The following is a 6,134-nucleotide window of genomic DNA, read 5'->3' on the forward strand; positions in this document are numbered from 1 at the left end:
CGGTAGGGGGCAGCCAGCGCTGCTTCCCCAGCGACAGGACTGCAGAGAGCGGCCTCACGGCTGGCTCGGGCTGCACATCCGGAAGAAATTTCCTCTCCTAGAAGGTTATCCAGCATTCAAACCAGCGCTGGTGGCATTTAAACGCCCCACCGTGGCTCTGGTGCCTGGGGAGAGAGTTCGGTGGTGTCAGAGACTGAAATAATTCGTGCCTCARACATTGATATAAAGTTTTCTTCAAAAACTGTATAAAGAAGCTTCCCTGAGGATACCCAGTTGGGACTGCCAGGAAACCTGTTCTTGAGTCATCTCTGGATGAAGGAAAAGAATGCGTCCACACAAAAGCAGCAGAGATTCCTCCCTGGGCGGATTTGGGGTGGGGGAGGCCACCAAGCCAGATCTCCACACACTTTTCTCCCCTTTCCCCGAGACAGGGGCAGGGAGAGACAGRCTGGCCTCGCTGTGCAATCTCCCCCCAGCCCCACAGGCTGCCCCACCGGACCGGCACTTGAGGGGGTGTCACAATCCATCAAAGATCCCCGGGATAAAGCTTTGCACCACAGGATGCAACTGATCCAGAGACTGTCCCGTCCATCGTTCCCTCCCCTCAACCCGGGGAGCATGGCCAGGCATTCCTAGACATTTGCTATCAAATAAAACCAATATTGCTCACTGGCATATGGTCTTGTTTGCACCTTAATTCGGGTAGAGGTGTTTCTAAGAACCTTTAATAATTGGATCATAACAGATCGCAGGTGTGGCAGGGTGAAGTTTACGTTTTCGCCATTCTGAATGGTTCTGTACTCTTACTTTGCGGTTACACAAGACACTTTCACCTTAAAGCTCTGGGTTTCGCAGCATTTCATGAGGCTGGTGTGAAGGAAGCTTCCTTGTCTGAGCATCATGGAGGTGCTTTGAGTCACCTGAGCTGGGACTGRAGCCCGTTCCTGGCTGCATCCCCCACATTCACAGTTGGACCCGGTTTCCTTACTGGCTTGATTCCAGGTTTCCCATACCAGTCTTAGAATGGCCTGGGTTGGAAGGGAACTTAAAGATCATTTGATTCCAAACCTCTGCCAYGGGCAGGGCACCTTCCACTATCCCAGGGTGCTCCAAGGCCCATCCAACCTGRCCTTGGACACTTCCAGAGATGGGGCAGCTACAGCTTCTCTGGGCAACCTAGAAAATTTCTGCTGGTAAARTGGACAGAGTGACACAAGAAGTGACTGGAAATCATCATTTCCCCCTCAGAAAGTTTTATGGATTACAGACAATGTGATTAACCAAAACATTAGTTGGTCAGATAGCTGAGTGTATTTCCTTTAGGATTTCTCAACTGGACACAATAAATGCTGTCTAAAAATCGSAGAAATTCTTCTGGGTTGCCCAGARGTCTGACCTCAGTTTGAAACTGGTTTGTGCTTAATGCCAAACACATTCTAAATGAAGACTGAAACATAATTAGTTTCATTTCATAGCAGTTTAAAGCAGATGCAAAATTAAATATTAATTACAACAGTGGGTCTGTTTTGTTCCCTTTTTACCTTCCTTAGGCAGTTTGGCACTAACCTCATATTTTTCCAGTGCCTCTCCTCCACAGATCTTGGAACTGCCGTTTTCAAGGGGTGACACCAGTGACAGTCTTTCGCCTGTAAACGAGCCAGTGCCAAGTGACTCAGCTCTGACCTATTTCTATTGTATCATCATTAGAAACAACCGTGTTTTGCTGCGGTGATGAAACCCCAGCTGTGAGCTGTGTCTCAGGCCTGGTTTACAGGGACAAGACTCCAACATGAGCCAACAYTGATAACATCTATACTCTTGTAAGTTCATGTACAGGTCCATTTGCAAAAGCGACAGCCCTTCAGGCAAAGTTTTAGAGAGACTTTGAAGTCACCCGGCTTGGCTTTGTGAGAAAACAGCGTGAAAAGCCTGTGGCCTCTGCTTAGAGCCTCGTGGCTTGGCTGCTAGATCAGGTTTCCCTTTTCCATTGTCATTTGGAGTCTGATCTTGCTTCTTGCTCTTACAAATACACCCAGCAGAGACCTCTGCTGAATTTCTTCCGTTTTGTGCCGTTGCACTTCCCTGCCTGTRTGATGCTCCTCTGAAGGATGTGCTGGCCTGAAGAGAGGCATAACCCAGGAAAATTCTAAATCCTACACAGAGATTGTGCTGCGGACAGTTCTCAAATTGGGCCTGCTGGACAACACAGTTCTTTGAATTTCCTTCATGGCACAGTGACTTTGGGAATGTCTTTTAACAGTTTTTAAGCTGGCTCTCAGTGTGATATGCTGCCAACAGGGAGCAGAAGCAGCCCCTTGGGACCAGCTGGCTGCACGGACACCTTCTCTTGTGCCAGAGCTGTGGCTGCAGCTGTGTGGCAGAGCGGGCACTCAGGTGAGCCGTGCCGCGGGGCTGTTCCCATCCCATCAGAGGAGCAAACAAGYTGAATTTAGAATCACAGAATCATAGAATATCCTGAGGTGGAAGGGACCCACAGGTCATCCAGTGCAGCTCCTGGCCCTGCACAGACACACCAACAATCCCACCCTGTGCATTCCTGAGAGCATTGTCCGAATGCTCCTGGAGCTCTGGCAGCCTCGGGGCCGGGACCATTCCCTGGGGAGCCTGGGCAGTGCCAGCACCCTGTGGGCACACAAGAACCTTTCCCTGCTCTCCAGCCGGAGCCTGGCCTGGCCCAGCTGCAGCCATTCCCTCAGGTCCTGTCCCTGTCCCAGAGAGCAGAGCTCAGTGCCTGTCCCTCCTCTGACCCTCATGAGGAAGCTACAGACTGTGATTAGRTCTCCCCTCAGAGAGAGCATGAGGAAGCTGGAAAAACTGAGATAAATTTTTTTGGGGTGTGCTGGATAACAATGCTAATTTCATCCCTCATCCAACAGCCAGTTATGTCCCACCCACAGCTCACCCACAGCTTTGCTCAGGTTCTGAAAACCCCCACAAGAAAGGTCCCTCTCTTGCTCTTCAGATGCTTGCAAGGCCTCTGTCAGATGAACCCAAGCTTTTGCTCTAAGAAATGTTCCCAAGTAATCCTAGGATGGAAACACAGCCGGTCTGCTGACCTTTCCCTCTCTCCTTCACTGCACTGGCCTAATTCTTGCAGTTTCTGCATGTTGCATTTTGGAAGAGCTCAAATAACAACCCAGTTTATTTTTAGAAAAAGCTCAATAGCAAGACCRAGCTATCACCACATCATTTCCACAGGACAGGCATTTAAGGAGACAGACACTTTCCCTTTTTCTGTGTTCTTCTTTGCATCAGCTCCTTTCTCTCTAACAAGTTGCAGCAAAACTCAGTGATTTTTCTTAGCTCAGTGTAAATCTCTGCTTTGCATACCTTGGTTTGTAATCTGAATAGGTGTTGACTGACTGCAGCTGCTGCTGAGGGATCCCTTTCCCAGAGCCCTGGAGCCCAGCAGAGCCCTGAGCCCATGTTCTCCCTGACAAGTGCTTGCACTGAGACTCCCACAAGGTTCAGTGTTGTTTCCTGGCTGCATCAGCAGGAGCAGCAGCTGCCCAGCAGGGATTCCAATCACCTCTGAGAGCCCTTTTGAACAGAATCACAGTCACAGAATCACAGCATGGGTCAGGTTAGAAGGGACCACAGTGGGGCATCTGGTTCAGCCTCYCTGCTCCAGCAGGGCCATATCAGGGCACAAGGCACAGGAGTGTGTCCAGAGGGTGATGGAATATCCCAGCACCCTCTGGACACCCTCAGCACCCAGTGAGGGAGACTCCACACCCTCTCCAGACAATCTGTTCAGGGCTTGGTCACAGCACAGCTCCAGCCCTTCACAGGTTCCAAGCTGAGCCTACTAAATGCCAGAAATTGCTGGTCATGTTGTTCAGTGGTGGTCAGTGAAACCCCAGGAACTTGTTATGTTATAGAATCTCTACYTTTGGTGCAGATAACCTGGGAAATGTGAGGCTCACCTGCCATTTGGCTGGGAAGTCTTCAGAGACTTTCTCTAAAACYACAGGTCCCAACCTGGTGTGATTATGGCTAGAAAGATCTGTATCTCCTGACCCCCAACTTCCTGATTAACTTAATTTTAATTAATTTCTATTAATTCCATAATTCACAATTAATTCATATTTCCATCCATTATTTTTTTCTATTTGTTCCTGTTCGTTTTTTTTTTATTATCTGTTTCTTAGAATTTTAGCAACATTGTTTTTTTCAACTATTTTTCCTTCTCCCTGTTCATTTTATCTTGCAGTTTGTATTTTTTTTTCCCTTCGTTTATCTTTGGTTTTGGCAGTATAATTCTCTTTACGATGGTGTTTCCCCAGTGACTGCCCAATTGCCTCTTCTTCAGGGCCTCTTTGCTCTCCCTAGGGGTGAAAAAGGGCAGGAAATTCCAAAGAAAGCTGCTCCTGGATGGCAGTGGAGGAGAGGTCAGGCCAAACACATCACACAGGAGGTTGGTCACTTCACAGCAGGCATCCACAATCAGATGTAGGAGAGGGAGAGGCTGAGCATCCTGTCCTGCTGGCCACAGCCTGRGGAAGCAGACTCTGGACAATGGACTGATTTCTTCCCACTGTCCTCACCACAAATCCCACTCCTTTCACTTGCAGCTTGCCCAAAGTTCATAGAAAGAAAACCTGGTTTCTGCAGTAGCATTCCAGTGCAACAAACAACCGAGTGGAGACTCAAATCGTATTTCAATTTGTTACAAATACATGCACTCCATGTGGCTTTTCACCAGTTCAATTTAATTCCCACAAAATGTTTTGATCCTGCAACTTACCACTTTTGGGGCCTTTGTTCTTGAATCTCATGGGATTGCATACCAGAATTKGCCTATCCAGTGGGAAGGCAGCTACATTTTAGAGGCAGGCTTGTTCTGTGACTGCAATATTCATTTTATATGCCTGCTAAYACCATGTATCCAGATGAGAGGCTTTACAATCACACCCCACCAAGGAAACACCACCAAGAACTGAGAGAAGCAACCAAATTCACTAAAGGAATTAAAGCAAGCCAGGCAAATTTAGGTCAAGGTGAGTTTATTGTCCATACAGCATACCTAATCCCGCCAAAACACTTTTCRTAGAACCATCTTTAAACTAGTCAAAACAGTAGATTATTAATAAAAATGACAAAGACCTTTTAAAAGGCAATCAAGATTACACCGTATCAGAATCTTATCCATCAAAAACAACATCGTGTACTTTCTAAATACTTTTGTTTACACTGAAGTCTACTACCACACTTTCTAGCATCCCCTGACCACATAAACAACCACACCTCTTAAAGAGCACATTTGTGAAAGAATAACATTGACTTGATATGGCATCACACTCAATAAAGCAAAAAAAAAAAAAAAAACCAAAAAAAAAACCCAAAAAAAAACCAAAACAAAAAAACCCCAACGAAACAAAACCAAAAAAAGTTTGAGAACAGAAACTGTGCAACCGAGAGTGATTTCTGAGGTACATGAGAACATGGTAATAAACATAGTGGAAAAAATCCAGTGGCCAGGTGGYTTGCTGTAATTAAGCCCTGTCTGATTACTCAAGCATAAATCATCAACATTGACATGGGATWAATCATTATTTTTCTCTGTCACAAGCATGTTGGAAATACAAATAAATACATTATGAGGTGCTCCTACACTACAGTAAGAGGAAGGAGGGAAGATCATCGAAGTACCATCAATAGGAAGCTGAGAGGGAAACATTTTAGCAATTGTACCAGTCCTTTGGCACTAGGGAAGGCAGAATTAGAAACACGTTTTTAATTCTTTTTTAATCAATCAGTTGGGAGATTTAAAATTTCTGCAATTTAAGGGGAAAAATCCCACACCTCATTTGCATCAACAACACATTTCCTTTAACATCTGTTAAAAGACAGTACTAGGCAGYAATTTTATCCTGAAAGCCACTGTGACAATGCTCAAGTCGTAGGGTTTCCAGCCTTTAAACATACAGTACACTCTAACTAGAGGGTTGGCACTTGCTGAGCCGAGGACACTCTTCAGCCTGGCAGGGGCACACAGAGCCGGTCAGACCCCACAGGGGACTGGGAATGCGGAACAGCACTGTCCCTTCCAGCACAGCACACCCTCACCCTGCCACGGAGGAGCACACAGCCCCTGCCCCATCAGTTCTGCA

Source organism: Malurus melanocephalus, unplaced genomic scaffold (assembly GCF_030028575.1).
Source record: "Malurus melanocephalus ecotype Western Australia unplaced genomic scaffold, MMel_1.1 scaffold_421, whole genome shotgun sequence".
Classification (NCBI taxonomy): Eukaryota; Metazoa; Chordata; class Aves; order Passeriformes; family Maluridae; genus Malurus; species Malurus melanocephalus.